The 14205-nt window shown below is 34.8% G+C and overlaps 1 long non-coding RNA gene across 1 annotated transcript in view; it reads right to left on the bottom strand.

Annotated features, from left to right (window-relative positions):
* Window positions 1-530: 530 nt before the first annotated feature.
* The window catches only part of LOC138715572 (uncharacterized), a 94257-nt gene continuing 80582 nt past the window's right edge, over window positions 531-14205 (bottom strand). Inside the window, exons 6-7 of the long non-coding RNA XR_011336471.1 lie at window positions 4728-4905; window positions 531-828 (exon numbers count right to left, since the gene is read on the bottom strand). This is a non-coding gene — a long non-coding RNA (uncharacterized lncRNA). The remainder of the gene's footprint in view (window positions 829-4727; window positions 4906-14205) is intronic.

The raw sequence follows: 14205 nt of genomic DNA, 5'->3' as shown, positions 1-14205 counted from the left end.
CGAAGTTCGATATTTGCCAATGTAGGAGGAGGCTGTCGTGTTTGTTCCATCTTGTTAAAAAATATTCTCTGTTCTCCCCTCCCACCCATTCATGTTTTAACCGCTTAAGCATTTTAGCACAGATCTTGCGATTAGTTTTTCATATGAAATAAGACGAAATTTTTAATGTCTTGTTGTCTCTCTCATGTTCAAACATTGCAGACACTAACTGGTACAACTTCTACAAACTGAAGCACCACAAAAGCAGTATGATTATCGCACGTGATTTGAGAAAATGCTCAACTATGATATGATTCCAATTTTAAATCTTGTTCCTATTTTTGTAAAGAATTCATAAATAACATCTGAACCACATTACTGCAAATGGATATCTAGCATTCAAACACTAAAACAAAAATTATATCAACACATTAATTGTTCATATATGATTAATTAAACAGTGATTATATATACACAATTCAGATCTAACATATATTTAAATATATTAATTTAAAAAAGTCAAATATTCCTAACTTAAATATATTAAGCTCTTCATGAAACTATTCCCTCATTTACCTATCACAGCAGCCAAAATATATATTCAGAAATTTGTCTTGTATTTCTTTAGCTCCACCTTCATGCGATGAATATTCGTCAGCTGTGCACGAGCATTTGGTGTTAATAATTTTTGGAAACGGAGATAGTACTGTACCAACTGGGTGAGAGCCAACTGCAGAAGTGAGGAACCAGTCACCAAATTGGGAAATGAAGACAGGATCTCTCGATTCAACTCCTCCAAAGATCGTTTCCATCCCGCAGAGAAAGACTGAACAAGTGCCAATGCTTTTTCTGGAAAGAAGATATAAACTTTTAACCTTTCAGAACATTTTGCAAAATATACAGTCATTAGGACTGGCTATGTTTACTAAATTTTGAGCTCTCAAGTTCCAGTCATCACTCATCAGGAAAAATGAGAGGATTCAGAAATAGGTGGCATACCTCTTGTTGTATAGGTCTATGCTTTGTGTCACCAAATCCTATCATCGGAATTTCAATTCTCTCATTTTCTGTTAACATCTGAAGGGTACACAGGAATAACGATCAAGGTCCATTTCAGAAAGTTTCGAAAAAAACGAATTTTAAAGTTTTAGTACTTAGTTATATGTGTATATAATATAAACTGACGTGGTGGAATGTAAAGAACGATTATTTCTTATTAATTATACAATGCCATTTTGTTCTAAATTTGGATGGCAACAATGGAAAATGTAATATAAAGAAACAATGTGTAAACTTCCAAAATAAGAACGATCAAGTTCCAAATATGAATCTTCGAGATACATGGGATACAGCGTGCATTATAGTGAAACACCACTTCTACCTCAGACATTTAATTTGCTTTTGATCGTTTTATACATAATTTCAAAATATAATTCTCCTTTTCCTTTCATTGGTCTTGTACTGCAGGACTGCAGAACTGCTTCTTTATTTGAAAGTTATTGAATGTTGCCGTTTTCAAATCTAATAATCCTTGGCGCTACAGCTCATGACCAACCAGCCAGTTGCTGGCCTCACGTCCACATGCCGAAACACAGGTGGACGATCATCCAATCAGAATGGAGGTACCATGTGGTTAGCACGATGATCCCCCAGCCATTATAGCTGGCTTTTGCAACCGGATTTCGCTACCTATCATAGCTCCCCAAGTGCATCATGATACTGGGTGGGCACCGGTCCCATACACTGGCCGAAATTTCATGAGAAAATTTCTTTCCCCATGAGGACTCAAACCATCACAGATTCTGTAATGCGAGTCTTAGGCAGAATGTCTGAGAACACGTCACAGTGCAGGACTTGAAATATGTCATCATATAAAGCAGTTGAACATTTTCAACTCTTTCGCATTGTTCTTCTTCTGATTTCTTTTTAGTGGCTTGAAATATAATTAAAATAATGTTAGAAAATGACTATTATAGACTAATTTGGATGTTTAATAGCATTTGAAATTAAAATGCGATAAATAAAATTAAAGATAAAATAATTTTGACAAATAAAATAGAAACTCACTATATAGCTTTCATATCGTCCGCTTGATGATAATCAGGAACATATTTTTAGTACGGTATCTTATTTTACATTGTAGATTGCAATGGATCTCTAGGCAAAAGGGCTTTCTTTTTGCAGTAGCTATTCAGAAATTCTCCCCATCCATAAAGTACTTCTTCTATCTTGTAATCAACTATGAAGAATGGTTCAGGTTCCTTCCTAGGATTAGCAATCTCATGTCACTAGTCATCAGGAAACTCACATCTTATCTTCTGGTTTATAAATTCTACATTATTATTGCACTTGAGGTACTAATGGCCTCTTATTGGAAATGTTGCCAACAAACAAAATTTCTTCACTATATGCACTAAGAAATGGAAAAATCGAATCACAATAAAATTTGTTGTTCTGTCATCAGCAGGATTCATAGAACATATTGAATTCACACATAGAGTCAGGAAAAATTTCAAAACAGGAATACCACAACATTAAGCATACTTCATCATGCGCTTTGTTCGAAACCGTTCTAGACTTGAAAGGTATCCAAACATTCAGAACACTTTACCTCATACACAGTATCTCTTTTCCTCTTATGTAGTTCATTTTGAGTCGCTGTCGTTTTTGCCTATTCAAATTGTGTACCTGAGTTGCATCTTTATCATTGTTTATTTCTAATTCAAGTTGAGATATATTGGTTCTAAATTTATCAGAAATACATGCGTCACTTCTGAAATACCCAAAACTTATGCTGTACTAATTAAAAAAAATCAATTAATATTTCTTGTAGGACCTCATAGTATTTACAATGATGTCCTGTCAGGTGAGCATTCTATGTAGCACAGAAAGCCATTAGATTTCATTCACTCATTAATCTACTCCCTTCTATAAGTAAAATATTCTGAGAACATCTCAATCCTCAACACTTAAACAAGCGTCTTCTGTAATTTATTTGACTCATGATCTGTATTCTTTTCGATGAGTTAGAAATACATCAAAAAATTTTATTTTCTTTGTACTAGCATTCTGCATAGCTATATTCTCTGTTATTTCTGATACCTCCATGTCACTTACGACTTAATTTTAAGACAACATCTGGAACAACTAACACAAGCCTGAAAGAATGTCCATGAAACAAGCTGCAAATAAGACCTTGTTTACTTTAGTGCAAAAAATAATCATTGCATTCTTACTTAACAGTGCAAAAAGTAATGAAATTGTCGTCAGTGGCGCAGCCAATGGGTGGGCCAGGGCCCAAAAAAATTTGTGAATTTTTAGTTCTTTTTTACGGAAAACACTCAACATCAAAAATAAACCATGGATCCAGAGCAATAATTAAGATAAGAAGTCAAAAATGCGTTCATTGACACCTTATTTTATTTGGTTTATTTAGATCATGTTCTTGCTCTTGCAAATTCATTATCGGAAGCACCTCAGTCTTCAAAAATGGATATTAGTAAATGTTCGTCCCTCATTAAGGCAATGATAGAAAACTTTTCAAAGCTCCGAAACAAAGAAAAATTCGAAGAATTTTATTCTAGTGCTGTTTGTATGACAGAAGTTTCGGAATCAGTGTCTCTGCACAAGAAAAAAGAAATCATTGATCACCTCAAATGCCACAGGCTCATGTCAGTAGATTTACTGGCATGTAAAAGAACAGGACAAAATTCCGGCACACCAGCGATGCTGATATAACCTCTGCAGTTGTGAGCGTCGTTAAATAAACCATAATTAAATTAAATCAATCACCTCAATCTCTGGTAAGAGACTATTTCATTACTGATGATGGTGACGCTACGCTGAAAAGTTCCAATTCAGAACAACAAGATAAGATTTTGCTGACAGCAAGTTTATATAATATACTTGATAATGTCATATCAGAAATGAAAAGATGGTTTGAAGAAAATTCTGTTTTCTGCGAAGCAGTATCAGTTGGTGATCCAAATTCTTCTGATTTCATGAACTTCAAGACGCTGCCAGAACTGGCTGACTTGTATGGATCTTCAAATTTTGTGTTAAACATAAACAAGGAACTTCTAGAGAAAGTATTCCCTGTGAATATTAAATCAAAACATGTGTGTGACCTATATTCTAAACTACAGAACATAAGCATGGGTTTGGCATTCCAGGAACTACTCCAAGTGTTACAAATTATAGGCCTACTGATCTGTCCCATCACGACTGCATCCGCAGAAAGGAATTTTTCTGCATCATGACGAATAAAATCTTATACCAGGACAGCCATGTCAAGCACAAGGCTTTGTAATCTAGCAATTTTATCCATCGAGAGGAAGAAAAGTTGGAATTTGTTGAAGGACCCATCATCAGTGGTCAACAGATTCGTGCTAGGAAATCTCGACAGCTCCAGATCAACTTATGAAGCATTTGTATGACTCGCATGATTGTTTATCATAATTTTGCATGTTATTAAATAAGACTTCCGAGAATGAGTTTCAAAAGAGTTGACGACAGTGCCACTGTCATGTACTTTATAAGATCCTGTCTTGTAAACGCAGTACCAATCTAAGATAATAGCTCGACCATTACCTTTCTGATTATATAAGTAGAGCCACAATAATTTTGGTGTCAGAACTGATCATAACAAAACTGATGACCGGTAGAACCAGCCATAACAACATGTTGGAAGTATCTAATATCTATAGTGGCAGTAACAAAATTAAATGATATGCAACAAAGATACTCACTTTCATGATTTTTCAGTTCATCTGCTTGTCCCTTGTCAACCAGCACTTCACCTTCCTTCACAAACTGCAATATGCCACCAAAGTGAGGTGACAAGATTTCTTCCACATATTCTGCACTGCAAGTATTGAACTGTTCATGGAAGCCTTCTGCCTTTTTAGAATTGTCCCGAGTGCGTTCCTTAATGCAAACATCAATATTTTACTATACATTTATTTGTTTATCAACTGTCCGAAGATAGGTCTGAACCTCATTAGTGACATCAATAAAGGTGCGTACACACATAGGGAACGAACAATGAACTACTGATGGAGTGAACTTTCACTGTTTGGAGCAACATACAAATAATCAGCAAATGGTCAGGGAACATTCGTGTTTGCTGGTTATTCTCAATAATGGTAGACAATTTATTATAGTAAGTGCAGCAGTTATTATGGGGTGTCTAACAAAAATAAAGTTGAAAAATAAAGGGTGATTGTGACAGATTCCAATATACAAAAGTCGCAATTGCTATAGAATAGAAGCATTGACTTGTTTAATTACTTACGTTAAATTTAGAGGGATAGTTTTAAAACTTTGTTTAATTTCAGCAACAGGCTTTGAAATGTTACTATGCAAAATAGGCTAACACTTTGCAAGAAAGACAGACTGGTGAGAAGCAATACCTGTTCATGAAAGATTAGCACGAACACTTCAATATTTGGCAACAGAGGATTCGTATACAAGTTTTATGTATTTATTCGAAGTTTCCAAACAGCCGAGTTCCATGATTTTTCCAAAAATTTCCTGGTCCCGATATAATTCAACAAGGTTGATGCAGACTGTGTTTATAATTTCTGCCACCTCAGGCAACTAAAGAAATGTTGCCCCCTCTACATAAATAATGATATGTGAAAATTAGTCAAAATGAAAACAGAGAATCGAATAATCAATATTCAAATAGAATTAATTAGTAAAAAAGAGAAAATAATACAAAAGAAATAAAATTAAATATAACTTTAAATGTCAGTAATATATTACAGTACATTCAGTGATCACCGCCCTGGATCTGAAATCTTCTAGAGGGGCCTATTGTTTCAGTCCTTGACTGGTGAAATAGTTACTTCATTTATTGCTCAGAATGCTGGATCTAATTTTACTTATTTCATTTCCATACTCATCAGTCATTATTTTAATTACGTGGGTGTTGATCAATACTGTCATTCATTTCACTTTCATTATCGTACTTATTGTTAGTTTAGAAGATGTATCACATAACAGTGACGATTTACTCACATCAGTTTTTGAAAGAATACCTCAGTTTCATTTTGAACAACTCGATTTTGTGTGTCTTACTACATAAGCACTTTTTGTTTCTTTTCTAATTATTTTAAGTTTTCACTGTTTTCTATATTCAGTAGAGTCGGGCAAACAGCCTCTTACTCCCGCTCGTTCTCGTAGGCGAGACTAGCTGGCCGATAACGCCAGTTCCGAGAATCGTATTCTCGAGATTGGAACTCTCGGGAACGAGGAATACCGGGTCCCGGCCTGTTATCGCATGGCCGACTTATCGTTATGAAATGCGTACACTGACTGCCGGCTTAATTGCCGCTCATCACTGCAATTCGTGACTTTCTGAAATATTAATGTTCATAAAGTAATTTAAGAAGGCACAGCAGTGTGGTATGCAATAAATAATACAGCACATTATGATTGTCGACATTCTTACAGAAGTCACACTATTTTAATGAACTATTTATTGCCTTTCCGGAGAAACAAAATAATGCAGCACTTTCAGCCATTACCTAATCCTAAGCTAGTCTAAAACAATAACAAGTTATGGTTGGAGCTATGATATACTTTCTCGCTATCAGCATTTTGTTGACATTCCATATTTAATCTTTCGATAGTGTTTTGTATACGCTATAGTAATGGATATCACACGACTGTATTATTATTATATTGCGCGTTCACATCTGGATGTTTCGTTGTTATGCAAGGGCATCTTCATCAGCATGGGTAATTATTGCGCTGCGTAAGGACGAAATAAAATAATACTTATTTATATTATTATAAAGGACCAAAGACTCTGACAAAAGATATTTTTGTTTCCCAACTGATAAAATGTTGAATGTGAAATGGAAACACTTTTGCAAGGGGAAGGACAGAATTACGAAATAGAGTAGATCCTTTCACAAATTGATCATAATTACTTAAAATACAAATGCGTTTTAAGGAACCCGGAGGTTCATTGCCGCTCTCACATAAGCCCGCCATCGGTCTCTATCCTGAGCAAGATTAATTCAGTCTCTACCATCATATCCATTTTTATATTAGCTTCCCATCTACGTCTCTGCCTCTCCAAACGTCCTTTCCCTCCGGCCATCCAACTAACACTCTATATCCATTTCTGGATTCGCCCATACATGCTAGATGTTCTGCCCATTTCAAACCTCTGAATTTAATATTCCTAATTATGTCAGGTGAAGAGTACAATGTGTGCAGTTCTACGTTGTGCAACTTCCTCCATTCTCCATCCCTCTTAGCCCCAAATATCTTCCTAAGAATCTTATTCTCGAACACCCTTAACCTCTGTTCCTCAAAGTGAGAGTCCAAATTTCACAACCATACAGAACAATCGGTAATGTAACTGTTTTATAAATTCTAACTTTCAAGTTTTTTGAGAGCAGGCTGGATGACAAAAGCTTCTCAAACGAATAATAACAGGCACTTCCCCCCCCCCATATTTATTCTGCGTTTCTTCCTGAGTGTCATTTATATTTGCTTTATCATAACAACAGAGAATAAAAGAGGGTTATTATTATTATTATTATTATTATTATTATTATTATTATTATTATTATTGAATTACCTAGTTACTTTACGACGCTTTATCAACTGCTATAGCTATCCAGCGTCTGAATGAGATGATAATGCCAGCGAAATGAGTCCAGGGTCCAGCGCCGAAAGTTACCCAGCATTTGCTCTCAATGGGTTGAGGCGAGAAACCTCAGCCAGGTAAAGGCTGGTTCACAATAAACCGGGAACGGAAACGACAACGAGAAATAATGTTAAAATAAATATATTTAAATGTGAACATTCAAAATTAACGAGAAGATTGCCGGAGCCCGGAAACGGGACCGTGAAAGTTAATTGTGAATGCTCACATTTAAATGTATTTATTTTAACAATATTTCCGTTAGCGTTGTCGTTTCCGTTCTCGGTTTATTGTGAACTAGTCTTAACTTGTCCCAACCAAGATTCGAACCGGAAGCCGATCGTTTCACAGTCAGGTGTGCTAACCGTTACTCTACAGCGATTATTATTTTTATTATTATTATTATTATTATTATTATTATCATCATATTATTATTAGTACTACTGTTATCATCATCATTATTATCGTAATCATTAGGATGATTAAGATTATGATTATCAGGATTATTATGATGGTTATTATTTATTACTGTCTTGTAAGTTATCATTAGGTACCGGTACAAGTATTAGAAATCTGATTAATTCTTAATTTGTTATTCTCGTTCCTATAACATATAGGATAATTATTATAAACCATATAGGCCTATATAATTTTATATTGTAACATGGCTAGAATACAATAATGATTGTTCTGTAACAATAATTTATAACGTGCACACCAATAGAAAGTGCAGTTTTCTATAATATAGGCTGGTTCACAATAAACCGGGAACGGAAACGAGAACGGAAATAATGTTAAAATAAATGTACAGTATTTAAATGTGAGCATTCAGAATAGTTAATTGTGAATGCTTACCTTTAAATACATTTATTTTAACAATATTTCCGTTCTAGTTCTCGTTGCCGTTTCCGTTCTCGGTTTATTGTGAACCAGCTTTTAATATTTTCATGTTTCATATCATTGTGTTACAAACTATTCTTTTATTTAGTTGTTATAAAAGATAGCCTAATTACTGTAAAGTGTAAACCATCTTGGACTATATAGCCTCATTTTCAACTACCGGTAATAAAATACCATTTAATACCATCCGTACAATAACGAGTTTTCAAGCGTTGAAGGGTTCCGTACAAATTTCACGGAACAAACGTTTGAGTCATGAGTCCCGCGCTAACAGGTTAACTCGCCGTTATTCGAGAACCAGTAAAAATTTTGAGTTGCCATCACTTTTAAAAGTAATTTCCATCCTTTCTCAACATTTCTCTCGCTCTGACCCCCCATCTAACGTGAAAAACAAAAAAGTTTGCCGCTTACCAGCGGTGAAGTTGAACAGATCAATCTCCATCGAAGTTAATATATATTTTTTTTCACTTTCCAAAAAAGATTTTCAGTTCAATTTGTTTTTCTATGCTTTCCTTAGACATTGAGCTATCAATCCAAAAAATTACAGCGCGATTAAGTATTATAGGAGCTACAACATGATATATATTTAAAGAACCGGGAAGTGTATAAGCCAATGCTTCCTATAGGAGCACGGCCCGAGCAATATTGCTTGCTTATCAGTACTACAGTCCCGCCTAGACCTCCGAGACTGTCGGGAGTGATCTAGTATCGGTAATCTCAGGACCAAGAGAATCTCGTGTTCTCTATCAATGAGTCATTTGGCTACGTTAGGTACTCGCGCACTGGGCGAGACTGAGGTGATTACGCAACCGAGAACGGGCGATAATATGAGGCAGTCTGCCCGACTCTAATATTCAGCCTCAATTCTTTTCGTATCTGAACTTAATAATAGGCCTACTAATAACTTAAAACTTCATAATTTAACAACTGCAGACAGTCATTTTAAACATGTAACTTGTGTACTAGTTCATTTCAACTGATAATAATAATAATAATAATAATAATAATAATAATAATAATAACAACAATAATAATAAAAATAAAATTTCAAGTATTAAACCAATAAGTTACCAATTTTTGCACAGAACAAGTATTATTTTGCTTTGAGATGTTATGAGCTGCCATGCAAAATTAAGTACAGTAACTTACAAGCTTTAATTATGTGACGCACATGTGAAATAAAGCTTGACTGGTATATCAGACAACCTTACTACCTTTTACTAATTAGTTAATTAATTACATCCTGTTCGCATATAGTATAAAAATATCTATTGTTCGGATATATAAAAATTAATGTAAAATGTTTGTCATAAATGCACATGTGTATAAAATTTCTCAAATTTTCACAGCTTGAGTATGGTACTAATCCCAAAAATTTGCCATCCAGTGCCATGGCTCATGTTGGTCCATGCGTAAATATGGCCCTTTGTTGATGACATCTTCTTCAATCCATTCCAGTTTTGATATACTAGTACTGGTTTGTGAAATTAGGTATATTAACCACTGCGGTCTGCTGCTACAACAAACTACGAAAAAGTGACAAATCCCATCCACAGCGAATACGAATTTCCTTTGATGTACTGACAAGCAATGGATCACATACGAAGCAAACCAAATGACTGGTTCACCTTCGCTGTACCGTCCACATGTTCCGAATTCAGTCAGCAAATGCATTTGTTCATTGTTCGGTCACTATATGGGCTTAAAACTAGTGTTGTGGGATTTAATCGATTAATTGATCAATTTCTGTTATAAGATTAATCGATCAAAAATATTTAATCGATATCCCTCTCTCGGAAATTGCTTACTTAAAAAGCACAATAATACTGTTATTTTTTTAATTGCAAAGCAGGTAGTGTAGGGAAAATCTTTGCACAAACACTTCAGAAAGAGATGCAAATATGAGGACAGTGACCTAGTCTACCTCTATTGAAAGTTGAAACACAATGCGAAACCCTTATTAAGTTTTATGGTTTTCCAAGAAAACTTCCACCTTGTTGTCAGCTCATCTTCCTAGTATATGAAATACATACTTTTCTGGGCTTGTCTCCCTCATCCATTTCAAAATAGCCATGTCTATACTGTGTGCAAGTGAGAGCATAACTACCTTCTTCTCTTTTTAAAATCTGGTAATTCAATTACAACAGGGGCCAGTCTTCTGTTTCGACCGCTGTATTTTTGCAGTTGCAGTTTCTGTACTGAGTTGGTATATGAAGATTGTGTGTTTAGTTTGATAAAGAAAAAAAAAATCAGTTTTATGTGGTTTGTGAAAAGTGTAAACTCCATTATGTCATATGAGAATTTGAGAGGTAAACTTGGTGAAATGTTAGGATTTAAATTAAACGATCGTGGAGAAGTGCTTGACAGAAAAAAAGTTTTTTCATGTTTAGTGATGCAGGAAACATTGTTACTAAACATAGAGCGGCACTTAATTCGGAGCATGTGAATGCACTCACATGTTTAAAATCATGGATGAAGCAGTATTAACTAGGTGAGTCTTCATACTTTTTGTTATTTATGTTTGTCTCAAAAATTCCCAGAGAAATTGACACAATAAATTATAAGCCTCGTAATAAATATGTCAATAAGTAATTAAAATAGTTGTTCTGTAATATAACGATACAATATACACAGATATACAACATTTAATACTTATGCTAATCACCTAACTAACACAAGTTGAGTGGCTCAGTGCCAGACTTGCCTAAACCACAATTACACTGAAAAGAGTTATTCAAGTCTAAATTTGGACGTCATTTTTTTAAATAATCACATGTCAAAAGAAAATTATTTCTCTTTTACCGTAATCTAGTATGTATCTAGTCCATGTAAAAAAGTAAGTTGAAAAATATCATTAACCCAGAAATGTGTTAACTGTATAACGAATGTTAGGCAAGTTTAGCCCTAAAACAAATTATATTTTAAGCCCAAACATGTGGCATAGGCAATGTTAGGCAAGTTTGGCCTTCGTAAAAAAAATTTAAAACCCAAGTAAGTGGGATATGCAAGTTAGGTTCAAAAGTATAAGACATTAAAATCATTGCAGGTCAGTGGTATGATGACCGATTTATTGGACTAATTAACAAAGTTACGTACTATAAATCTTTGGAACACAAAGAAAAATATGGAACTCTCTATTCATTATCCCCGTCAGTTGCTTCCATGTCTGGATTGTTGAAACCTTCTCCTCCTACGTTCAGAGTTCGGTAATAATGGTGGTAAATTGGAGGGATATATTTGAGTAGTGACATTAAATCTTTCTTCTTCTCTTTCGTGATTGGCCGACCTCTGGAATACAGGAGGTTCAATTTCTGAGGAAAGTTTCACGATGAGCGCCCTCAGAGCCCTTTCCGTGCTATATCAACCACATCAAAATCTATGCAGTCAGACACACTGTATGTTTTGTAGAAAAGATTCTTGGGTTTATCTTTCCGAAACTGTAACCATCGAATCTCATGCCATTCCACTTTTTGTTTATTTTCTGATATCTTTCTGTTTGTTATTTCATTTTCTAAAGTATCTCAATTATAGAATAGTTCGCTAGTCATACGATGGACCTGAAATTTTGGATATCTTTTCTTCGCATCAGCTATTACTCTTTCCCACTTTTCAGGAACATATAATTCTTCGTGATAGCGTTTAGACCTCTCAATGACTCCAAAGTCTATGTCACAGATATCAAAACTGTGGCCAGGAATGAAAAATGTTTGATTGATCACTTGAAGGGTTGGATGGTTTTGGCAATACGTAAGATAAGAAGAGAGCTTTTCTGCCCTCCACAGCTGTCACTATAGAGTGTAAGAGCTTTGGTTGTCTGTGGGAGAAAATTGTTGATGGGTTATTCCATGTCAAAGGAACCTGAATGCAAAAAATTTAAAATATTTCAAAGTAATTGTAATATTCATATTTCTAGAGTAGATGAACCTTTATACCAGATAAACAGTTAATTTCATGAAAATATTAAATTATTTAATGTCTATGCATATTTGACTTTAGTATTAATAGTACTGCTGACAAAAGGAAAAATACACCTCATATGTTTCCTGCTTTGATCATCTTTGCTTGTCTTCTGATTTGTTGTTGCATGAGAAACTTGCTGTGTAGATGTTCCACAATCTACTGTGAAATTTTGAAGCAAATCAGATGAGTTTTTCAAGTACATGGGACTAAATCAAAATATTAAGATCATATGTCACACCCGCAACACAAAACATGATTTTATTTATGCCCATAAGAAAGTAATTAACTTAGCAAAGTGAAACTTTCAGAAAGTGAGGTTATCCACAAGATCTAAATTTTAACACATAACAACTTTTTTTGTAGCATGACTATTTTGCTCTCAAAATTGCGTTGCGTGTGTGACATTAGCCTTATATTATCAAATGTCACACCCGCAACACAAAACATGAAAAAACAGGGAAAGACAAAAACAAGCTCTTCAAACTGATAAAATAAAGTTAAAGCTAAAGCGCAAGCAAAACAGAATAAGACAGAGGCGGCATAGAGAAAAACTAAAGTGAGTACCTGAGATAAGTAATGCATCTCCAACAAGGGGTTCATATAGGAGCAACAGATCACTAGGGAAAGCAGTTTCTAAAGTGAACAGAGGTTTACCAAACAGCCTAAGGAAAAGGAAAGCAGTGGTATCGAAATTTATATTTGAGGAATTGCCGGAATTTGCAAAAAGACAATCTGCTACAAAAATCAAAAAAAGAAGATACGTAAAAGATTGAATGATGACACAAAAGATCACATGGTGCAGTTTTATCTCCGTGTCGACATAAGCAGGACTGAGCTAGGTAAAAAAGACAAAGTCAGCATAAAGAATGTTCAAACCGGCAATAAGAAGTGGTTCAGAAACGAACTATGATTATGACCATTGCTGAAGCCTATAAAGAGTTTGTGAAGGAATATCCTGATTGTGTGATAAAGAAATTCAATTTTTTCGAGCTTCGCCCACCATTTGTATTTCCCATTTCTTCTATGGCCCATAACATTACCATGGGAACACACAGTTTTTGGTGGAAAGTGTAGGAAAGAAACTGATGTAGCTATTTCCACGTAGTAAACAAGATTTATTAGCCATCCTTGTATGTGACATTGAACACTTTGAATGATGTCAGATACATGTGAGAAATGCAAGTCGGCCTGCAATTCTGTTCAAAATATCATTAGTGATGAAGAAACAGTTAGTAATGAAATGAAATGGCCTCAGTGCAGAGACGTGGAAGGACAACCTCAAATTGTCCTGGAAACTGGAACTGTATCTATGTGAAGAAAATACAAATGCAGTTAAACGGCATTCAAGCTACATAGTTACGTGAAAAGAAAACAGTCCAAACACTCTGAAGAGGTGAAGAAAAAATTTCTAATTCATGATCCAGTCATCCAAATTGATTTTGCAGAAAACTACATATCTTTGAGCCAAGATGAAATTCAAAGTGCTGACTGGAGTCAGTGACAAACCACCATTTTCACTGCTGCTGTTTGGTTGAAATGTGGGAAGAACTATAATTATGTCATTATAAGTGATGACTTGTCACACAGCAAATATTCTAGTTAGGTATTCCATAAAACCCTTCTCTAAGACTTGAAACTGAAACAAGTTCCGAATATTCAACATGTGAAGATATTCTCTGGTGGCTGCTGCACAGTTCAAGAAT

Source organism: Periplaneta americana, chromosome 15 (genome assembly GCF_040183065.1).
Source record: "Periplaneta americana isolate PAMFEO1 chromosome 15, P.americana_PAMFEO1_priV1, whole genome shotgun sequence".
NCBI classification, from domain to species: domain Eukaryota; kingdom Metazoa; phylum Arthropoda; class Insecta; order Blattodea; family Blattidae; genus Periplaneta; species Periplaneta americana.
Note: the sequence above shows the minus strand (reverse complement) of the source record. Positions and strands in the feature narration are given on the sequence as shown.